The 10,416-nt window shown below is 44.4% G+C and overlaps 1 protein-coding gene across 14 annotated transcripts in view; it reads right to left on the reverse strand.

Annotated features, from left to right (window-relative positions):
• Positions 1–10,416, reverse strand: part of MADD (MAP kinase activating death domain) — a 122,836-nt gene extending 112,420 nt beyond the window's left edge. For 9 of the 14 annotated variants that reach the window (XM_025216663.1, XM_025216658.1, XM_025216661.1 and 6 more), the window contains exons 1-2: positions 10,359–10,373; positions 7,130–7,229 (exon numbers count right to left, since the gene is read on the reverse strand). The gene's annotated coding sequence lies outside the window, so the exon portion shown is untranslated. Of the gene's footprint in view, positions 1–5,279; positions 5,345–7,129; positions 7,243–10,358 lie in introns of those variants that run through there. The other 5 variants (XM_025216664.1, XM_025216667.1, XM_025216657.1 and 2 more) reach the window with 4 other exon arrangements.

Below are 10,416 nucleotides of genomic sequence, written 5' to 3' on the forward strand. Positions count from 1 at the left end.
GGGGTAAGAAGGGGTATCCAGCTAAAAAAAAAGAAGGTAAATTGAAGGAATAAAATGAGATAAACAAATAAATTAACCCCCTGAGGAACAGAGGGGTTATAAAAGCTAGTACAGGTAATGGAATAAAAATCCATAATCTCTGTTGAGATTGTGGTAAAAATATGTTATAATCTAGTCATTATGATTTTGCAATAACGTTTGTGTAGCAGCTGTGTGGTAAAAATGTCTCATCTCCCTACACAAAGGCTTCACAACTGAGAACTGTTTAGTTTCACTACACAATTGCTTCTGCATATTATCACACTTGCTTCTGCTAAGGTATGTAGGCCAATGATAGATTTACGAGTAGCACTAGACTTCTGCAGACATAGCCAGGAACAGATGCAACAAATAACTCCTTACGAGAGATAAGAGAAGAGGGACAGGGAAAGATGCTGATGTGAAGAACTCAGACCTTGACCGAAGAATGACCGAAATGGACTTAAGGATGGCCCCAGGGAGGAGATTTAAGATGTAAATGAGATGTACAGAACATGTACCTGCTAGACATATGTTGTAAGACGTAATACTTGGGCTGCCAATAATTACGCGACACGTTAGAATCTTTTGTTTATGTTAGCTATAAAAAGGAACCCCAGACTCTGTTTGGGGTCGACACGGATTTGAGTAAATTAAGCTCCCTTGTCGAACCTGTTTGCAAACAATAAATCTGAAATTGGACCCAGCCTGTGTGTGTGACTCTCTCCTAGAGGTGGATTGGACAAGCCTCCAGGGGCACGAAACTAGCCGTTTGTGCAACAAGATCATACTTAATACAATCCAATCTGCAGATGATTTCTTCTCCTGCAATTTCACATTCAAGTTGTTTTTTTAAAGTTTGTTGTTCATGAACAGCTACTCATAAATTTAACATATATGGTATTTGTATTAGCCTCTCACAGGAATAGCCCATAAACCCCAATATCATATGTGCATGAAGTTTTCTATTTTGGCTGCTTTTAACACTAAACATTTAAAATAGGTCTAACAAAAGTTTGCATTTAGAGTGCCCAATATAATAGGGTGTCAACCTGCTATGAACATTTAGATGAAAATAACTGCATAGAAATTATAATCCTTGTTTTTCAGGACTTTTGCAGCTGAGCTGAGAACTACTCAAAATAGGCCTTGGCTGCTCCAGGGCCCACTGAAGGAGTATGCCAGAAATCAGAGCAATTTCTATAGGCAGAGCTGGAAGGACTTGCTGTACCGGTGCAGCTACTTCATCTGCATCTGCATGTTGCACTCTGCCTGGGCAAGCCAACAAAGCATGCAGAGATTGCATGCTCCATATATACTAATACACAGGTATGGGTCTGAGCATAGACAGGATGCATTTTAAAAGCACTGCAGACATGCCAGCGGCGTAATGCGTGTTACATGACTTTGGGACTCAGCAAAATAAAACATCTCTGAAGTGGGAGGGAAGCACCAGGCTGCATGCATCTCAGGGGCTGTGCAGGCAGCCCAGCGGCAGCCTGTGCAGGTAGGCTCCACTGAAGGGGAAAAAAAAAAAAGTGATGAGCCTGTTCCTTTTTTTTTTCCCCCTCCCCAGAGCCTGCCTGCACTGCATGGGGGTCCAGTGCTTCCCTCCACAGCTGCGGTGCCCTCTGGAACTGCTCAGGCTGGGTGCTTGCAGGTGGGTGCCCCCTCTGCCACAGAGGGAAGCACCAGCCCCACCCCCAGCTCAGGGACCGCTCAGCCCCTGGGCAGCTCACCCTCCCCTCCCCCTGCTAGAGTGGCAGGTAAGGATCGGGCCCAACCCTTGTGTACATGCTACGGGGGTTACTTCACCCTAAATTGAAGTGGTGTTTTTAAAGACCCACCGCTTCAATTGAGGGAGAATTAAACCGAAGTAAACCCCCATGGTGTGTACAAATGCCCAAGTAGATCAGTGTATGAGCCCCAAGACAGGGCTCATAATTAGAAACAAAATACAGCCCTTCTGGAGAGCAGTCCACAGCCACCCTACCATACCTAGAAAGCAGCTTCCACACAGAAAAAAATATTCTCTCTCTCCCTGCCTCCCCAAACCACTGGCACCTTTGTGCTGATTTAGAAATGTTCTCTAGACTTAAAGTCAGTTCTCCAATCCACGTCATTCCTGCCCTGGGGGCTGGATGGGAAAGCTGCCTCCATGTCACACTGAGCAAGGTAAGAGGCAGCTAGCTTTATTTGTCAACACCCCTACGCAGGTTACTACAACCAGAATAATACAGAGACAAATGCTACATGCCTCTCAGACAAGGATATTACCGCAGCATCACAAGATAACAGCCTGAATGATTCTGGATATAGGTTGCTGTAGTAACTGGTTTTACCACCCTTGTTGTAAACTAGCTAGAAACTTGCTTCCTTCCCCTATCCTGTCTATTTGGCTGAGTATTTGATCACAGCATCCTCCAACAAATGCAAGGCCATACAGCCACCAGGCATGCATAAACTGGAGAATACCAGCCGCAGGTAATCTGATTCAGATCAGTCGCCATAGCAACCCAATCTCTGTCCCCAGATCTCAAGCTGTCAGAGCTATTTATAGAGCAGCTGCAGCCCTCCCCCTCTCCACTCAGCAACCAAAGCTGTCAGCACTGCCCACACCACAAACAACCTTCACCCAGGCACAAGGGACACTTGAAGCCATCAATTAAACAGCCTTCTCTTTAGTACCTGAAGTTTCCCACACCAGATGATGGTGTAATATCTGCACCACATGCTCTAGCCTCCCAATCATAAGGACTTCCCCAGCCCTGAATGCAAAGTAGCAGTAGTGCTCAACTGCACATAGCTGAAAAACAACAGCACTCATCAGCTGATAAAACTCCATCACTCAACCACACACAGGATCCTGCTTCTCCAAAGTAGCTCTATACAAATCCCCATTTTTGGCCCTTTTTAGTTTCACTCTTCAGCTAGCATCTCTAGGAAGGTTCTCCACCTACTAATGCAAGCATGAGACTCAAGTCAGAGTGCAAAAGTGCCAATAAAAGATACTTTGCCCTAGAGAAGAATAAGGCAGGGTAGGGTGGCACTTCAGAGACTTACTGATTCAGAGGCATAAACTGTTGTAGGTGACAGCCTGTCATCAGATGCCTCAGCATCTGATGAAGTAGACTGTCACTTATGAAAGTTTATGACCCTCTGACCTTAGTCTCTAAGGTGTCACCCTGCCCTGCAGATGCCTGATTTATGACTAACATGGCTAAGTACCTCTCTAGAACAGTAGTTTGCAACCTTTTCTGTACCAGGACCCATTTGTAAACATTGATGGCTAGTCCCAACCCAGTGCCCCTCACTCTCAACCCACTGCCCCCTGCCCCAGGCCCCAGCTCCCCAGTGCATAGGGCAGGGAGGTGAGAGTATGGGGCATAGGAGGGCCCCAAGCAGCCCCCTGCAGGCTGGAACTCTGCCAGCCAGCAAGGGAAAAGCCATGGTTTCCCAAATTTTTCTCCTTTAAAGGAGAATCCATTTTTAAAGTTTGTTCACAACCCTTTCATATATTCTTGTGACCCACTTTTGGGTCATGACCCACGGGTTGAGAAACACTGCTCTAAAGAAGCACAGACAGCTGTCTCCATTAACAGCCACATGGCCACTAACCTAGCTGGGGCTCCACCCACTGACAGCTTTGAAAAGCAAGACCAAGGCCTTGAACTGGCCACAGAAAATGAGCTGGAAGTCATGAGAGGGACTGCAGCATATGAGTGAAGTCTATAAACCAACATATTTATATCTTTTTTCTTCAATAGTATAAAACTTGTTTCATGGGAAAGTGACAGTGATGATGCATAATTTGAGGGACCAGTCAAACATAACTAGTCATCATGGTAATGTGCAGGGTAATCGCAGAAGGATCTACAGAATGAATCCCCATCTACTGCAGATCATATATATATAATCTTCCCCAGAACTCTCTCTGACCCAGTGTGTGCAGAATGGTGCTGTCCATCTCACATAAGAGAAATCCCAACATTCACATCCCAAAACAACTTTTTGTTCCCCTTTATCTGAAGGATCCAGCTAAAGATTGATTTTTTTTTTTTTAAATTAACCTCCAGGGATTTGTTTTGGTAAGCTGCATCTTAGAGTATTGTCTTTCTCACTTCTATCCATGCTTTTTCAGCCCATCCTCTGTCTGCACCTCATGCAAGCTTGCTGTGACAGCTGCAAGAGCCTTCTCTGATGCATATCTTTCCATTTGCAGCAGTTTCCCTCTGCTTCATCAGCTTGCCATCTGTCTTTAAATTACAGCTCAAAGTCTGTTTATACAGGTTGTGCAATACTCAAAATCACAAATCGTGTTGCCCTGAACTGGATTAGTCAGAATCTTCCTCAAGTGCCATGGCATTAAAGTTTTAGATACAACGTCATAGTTGCTTGTTTCTAAAGGGAAGATACCAGAGGCATAACTGGACACTTGAGCACCCTGGACAGTAGCCACATGGGGCAGAATCAGAGGCTGCAGCAGCCCAGCTGTAGCCAGGCCAGCAACACAGCTGCTGTTATTTTTGAGCCCCTCAGGGCCAGTGCTCAGAGGTAGTACCCTGGTCACCCCACTTCAATATGTTACTAGAAGATATTCTTAGGCTAAATTTTGCTCTGATTATTAGCATTGCCTGCAGCAGCAGGGGACTAGATTTAATAATCCCAAGAGGTCCTTTCCAGTCCTATATTCACTTCTCTATGCATTAAGCAGGCCAGAGTTCTGACACTATAGATGCTGAGAGGCCTTTTTTCACAAGCAATAAACTGGAGATCAACAGCCATGAAAAATTAAAAAGCAGCTTTGAGATGATGGTAAGGCAACAAGTACAAAGCACTTAAAACAAGGGTGTTGCTGGATACAAACTAACAAGAAGTGAACCCTTAAATTATTCACTTCTTATCAGAGCCCTCTCTGATGTCACTATGCCACCCTTCAGATAGAGCAGCTCCAAATCAGGGACTATGCCCACAAGAAGAGACATCGCAAGAGAGCAGCAGACAGATCAGAAGCGACCTGGCCGGACAACAGAGAAAAGAAGGCAGGAGCTCATGAGGTCTCTTCTGGCCCTACGTTCCTATGATATATGGATTGATGGCCTCCTCTTAGGCAGATTTGAAGCCCAGGAGTTGTTCATGCTATTTATTTTGCAAGTAATATCTTTCACAGAATCCTTAAACTGGAATTTCAGTTCTCCTTCTTGGGGAAGAAATACAACAGGTCAAGAAACTGCTCCCCAGGATCCTCAGAATATACTCACGCATATCAAAGCTGCAAATGAAGTGGAGAACTCCTCTGTCCTAGCCAACTGATAGATGAAAAAAACTGTTCAGTGGAAAAGAAGGGATCAGGAAGGGAACACTGATAAATGACGTCAGTGGTTTCTGTGCATCTCCAAAGGGCATGAAATTGAGAAATGTATAAATCCAAAGTTGAATAGATTTTGGAATGTACCTACTCCCTGACCTAGCACTCAGCAACCTATGCCCCTGCCATTTCACTTCCAGACCAGTCACTGTAACTTCCCCCTTCCCCAACAAACATACCTCATTCCACTTTATGGGCTGTCTCCCCTAGTACTTCATGCCTTCTTCAAACTGTCTATACATGTAACAGTGGCCCAGATCCTCCCAACCCACACCAGCCTTCTACTAAGTTCTTACAATTTCTGGTTCTCGTTCTGGTCAGGCCAGGGCAGGAAGTGATGCACAGGATGGATTCAGTGTCTTTGGGGTTAGTGTTCTGGCATGTGGGAGATTCCAGTTTGACAGACTTGTTCTCAAGTGCCACAAAAGCATTGTATGAAGTGTTGTCAGGGAAGGGTGAAGAAAAAGTTACTTCCCAACAAATCCTTTAGAGCTAAGCAGGAGACAGGATGGTGGGCTGCACAAGGTCCTTCCATACTAAGCACCAACACCATGATGAAGAGAGAATGGAAAATCCAGTTCTCATTAAGAGTCCATGCACAAAAAGTGGTAAGAAGAAGAGAGTGATGGGACGGTCAAGGGAAAAAGGGAAACACAGCATTTGAACTCTACCCTATAGGAGCCAATGATGTTTTAACTAGAGCAGCAATGGCCACCCTTCCTGGTGTGGCCACAGCTCTGCCAGCAGGTCTACTGACAGATCTACACCAGCTTCCTCATGACAGAAACTCCAGCGAATGCATCCCTATCAGGAGTGTTGCTGGCTATATCAGCTCTGGCAGAACTCTGTGGCAAAGGCTAATACTACATCATTCCTTTCATACCAGTTAGTTAACTCTTGGAAATATAGTTATCATCAAATGGTTGTTCAGCAACCCTTGGGAGAAATGAATTTGGTGGGTATCTCCTTTGTTCTAAAGAAGATCCAGAACTGCCTTCAGAAGAGGCGTTAATTAGGCCCTTGAGTTCACAGTATTTAAAAATGTACCCCCCAAGGACCAGGCAAAAAGGACAGATCTCCCCACAAGGAACACAAATTAACTGCACTGGTAAGAAATAAGGCAGAGGAATACCTACTCTATGGACAAGCAGATGATTCATACCTGGAACTGTCAACTCAGCACATTTAACCAGCAGGAAATTCACTTCACCCAGAAAGGACAGGAGTCTCCAACCACTGCAATCTAGAGTTCTCCCTGGCCTGGACCAAAAAGTATCAAATTCCAGCAGAACACATCTTGAAGGGCCCAAAACATGAGAAGAAACAGAAGTGCCCCCAAAGGGCTGCACAGCATGAGAGAGGAATCACTTTCTTCCAGCTAAGAGAAGCCAACTGTGAACACTACAGCTTACAACCATAATAAAGGAAAGAGACACAGCAAAATCAAGAAAAAAAGATGCCTTTTTTAAATTCAGGCAATGAAAAGGGATTCAGGAATACGAGTTCAAATCCTAGGTTTGGCACAACACCCTGTTTGATGTTGGTCAAGAGAGAGGTAGTTAGTTAGCTGTGTTAGTCTGAAGTTCGGCAGAGGACAGGGCAGTGTGGCACTTTACAGACTAACTCATTCAGAGAGGCATGAGCTCTGCTAGCCTACAGCTTACTTCATCAAATCCTATGACACCGGCCAAGTTATACACTCAATGGCTCATTTCCCTATATATAAAATGGGGAGAGAGATACCTCCTTCCCCCTGAAGTGTCACACGGATCATTTCTTCATGATTGAACTGATATCCAGCCCCTCTTTTGAGACTGCAAACAGCTGTGAAGTGTTAAGCAGGCTGTGGAAGAAACAGAAAATGCACAGGCTGCATTACTCCATTACTGTATTGATGAATTATTATTTCACACTAATAACCTGGATATACAGCATTCTCATTGGGCTACTGCTTCTTAACGTGCAGCAAAAGTTGTCAGAATGAATAGTTTAGACTCATGCAAAGAATACCTCTGAACTAGAGCAGACTAAGCCTTGCCAACTAGTCAGTAAAGGAAAAAAAAGCAATCAGTACCAGTTAACAAGACAGCTCAGTGTTCAGTGGCTGTTGGGTTTCAAAGTAACTCCCAGCCTGGGTGACAGTGTCTTAGGTTTAGAGCAGCAAGTCATTTGTACTGACAGGTGCTCTGAGCTGATGCTTTAGAGTCTCTTTAAATTGGCCCCTCCATCTCTAACAGACAAATTCAGCCTAGAAATAGAGTGTACTTCTAAGTAAGGGTCACTGGCCATTGAAATAGTCTGATAGGGATGTGATGGAGTCTCTGTCATTGGAAGTCTTCAAATAAAAGACTGAATGTCTTTCTAAAGATGTTCTTTGGCTTAGCTAGAAGTTAAGTGATACATGCAGGAATTACTGAAGGATCTGTTGTGCAGGAGCTCTGATGGTGTGATCATAATGTGCTTTCTAGGTTTAAAATTTATTAAGACAACCTGCCTAACTTTCTAGGGGCTAAAGTACACTGAATGTTCCACACTGAAGAAGGGTGTCCAATTTAAAAAAAAAATCTCTCTCATGGTTCAGTCTCTTCTGCTCATTTTCACACCCTCTCTCATAATTATACATTCTTGAATCACTAACAGGTTTCTTTCTCCTCCTGATTATTTATACCTCTGGCATACTTAAAAACTACAGCATTTCACACCTCCACCTTAAACATTTAGTCAAACTATACATTTTACTTCTTAATTCTTGCTTCAAAATCAGTTATTCCAAATTTCTGACCAACAGCCAGACTTTTCCATTTTCCTTCTAATAGGTCAGTATCTTTCTGAACTGGATTTGCACCTGGAATATCCCCGGTGCAGTCACAACAGAGCCAAAAGATAATAGCAGAAATTGAGACGGCCAGTTGACCATAGACAGTGACCATCCGCAACTGCACCCTAAGCAGAGAACATACCAAGTATTCAGCTTGTTACATTTAATCTTAGCCAAAAGCCCCAAGGGAAAGATTAGCACACTCCAGACTGGATTACATAATGCTTCTACCAGAGAAGCTCAAAAATTGCAGTGTATGGCAGCAAAATTTGTATCAAATTCATGTCTAATTTTCTAACCACTCTCAATCTTCATTCTTCCATATAGTCTTGTTTCCAAAATATCATTCTCCTACTGAATGCGTATTTCCAGCACTTTTCCCCACATATACTAGAGGCACTGTTCTAAATTAAATCTGTCCTTAATTTTAAATCTCTCTAGGTCATCAGCTTTTGTAACTTGCTAATACATGCATTTTTCACCAACATTCAACAGGAGTAAACAGAAAAATGGAAGATGTTAAACTAACTACTGGGCTTTCCCTAAGAGCTCTCTCTGCTACTTAATATTCTTCATTAATATTATGAAGCTTTGATCCCACAGACCATGTCAAATCAAAGTACACTGTAATTCATTTGAAGAAAAATAATTTGAGAGACTTCAGTCAATCATTTTACTAAACTTCAAATCCTGCTTCTACCAATTTCCCTTCAGACACCAATCCTGATATTCCATACAAGCATTGATCTAGTTAGGTAGGCCCGATTTGTCCTTTATGAACTTCAAAAAGGAACCTTCATCCGTACAAGCGAGACTAGGTTTAAACTAAACTATCTGCATATATTTCCAAGAGTGTCAAGTTGAAAGATTTCCTTCTCCAAAAACATATATACACATAGTATATATTTACCCTTTGCTCATGGTCTAAAAAATCTGGAAGCAAATAGTTAAGAAATCTAACAGTGCCAGCAGTTGTATGCATTATCTCCATCATTCGCAATCACACAGGCCTTAACTTCGCTTCCAACTATACTAGAAAAAGATGGTGCCTGGTTGGGTTCTGTTCCTCCAAGCGCCCCCCTAATCCTTTTTGTGTGTTAAGCAAAACACCATCTGCTCTGGTGCTAATAACAGAGTAGGTGCGTGCTAGAGCTGATAGGACACATTAACCATCACACCTGGAAAACCTGAGTTGGGTTTTTTTTTCCTTCATCACTGTGATAAAAACATGCAAGACCTATCTACATTAGCCCAGTCCAGTATATAGTAACACCGCCACATCAATATGTACAAGGTTTGCTATTATTAGTGCAGATAAGGCATCCTTTTGCTCTCCAAGGGAGACATTCTGGGATGCAACCAATGAGCTTGAATTTTTTTTATTAGATGTACAATGAGATATTAAAAGGGAACATAATACCAGGGGTCATTAAGTTAAAAAAGAATGTCATAGTTTTCCCAGTAACGCAACACAGTGAATGTGCAGGTTTGCTTAGGGAGGGGTAAGGTACGGTTATATTCGCTATCCCTCTTGCCACATCCAAGGAGGCAGAGTTAAGACTGCATGAGACTGCATTTATAATGCATTTTCAATGTATGACTCCGCATTTATAATGCATTTTCAATGAGATTCTGCCATGGCTTAGCCTGAACCTCTAGAAGCCGAGATGTGGGAAACAAAATGAAGCAACAAAAACTGGATCCTTGTGTCTTTACCCCGAGTCCTTTCCTCCTGGACCAACACAGGTGGAGCCAAGCCCACAGATCTGGACAACACCCTGGTCCAAACACCCAGGAAGAGGGATGCAGCCGGCGGGGATGACAGAGGCAATATAGGGAATGAAGCCGGATCCTGGCAGGGAGGGGACCTGCTTCCTGCTCCTCAGGTGAAAGGAAAAGGCAGCTGGGACCTCTCGGGGAGGAGGGGGCTCTCCCGGCCCATGCCCGTTTCATCAGCCTCCCTTAACCCCTCCGCTCCCGCGGCCGAGCTGCGGAGGGAGCCTCCAGCACGTGACAGCTCCGCCGCAGCGGGGCACGGACCTGAGCCGCAGGTCGCCGCTACCAGCCCCTTCCCGGCCCTCGGCCTCCCCGCAGTGACCTTGCCAAGGGCTCCCGGGGCATCACACCGCCCCGCAGGGGCACCCCCCCGCTTACCTGCGCCCCGGGCACCCGCTTGAGCACGCGCCCGGCCCCGTGTCCGCACGGGGGGGGG

This window comes from Alligator sinensis, unplaced genomic scaffold, assembly GCF_000455745.1.
Source record: "Alligator sinensis unplaced genomic scaffold, ASM45574v1 scaffold686_1, whole genome shotgun sequence".
Lineage (NCBI taxonomy): Eukaryota > Metazoa > Chordata > Crocodylia > Alligatoridae > Alligator > Alligator sinensis.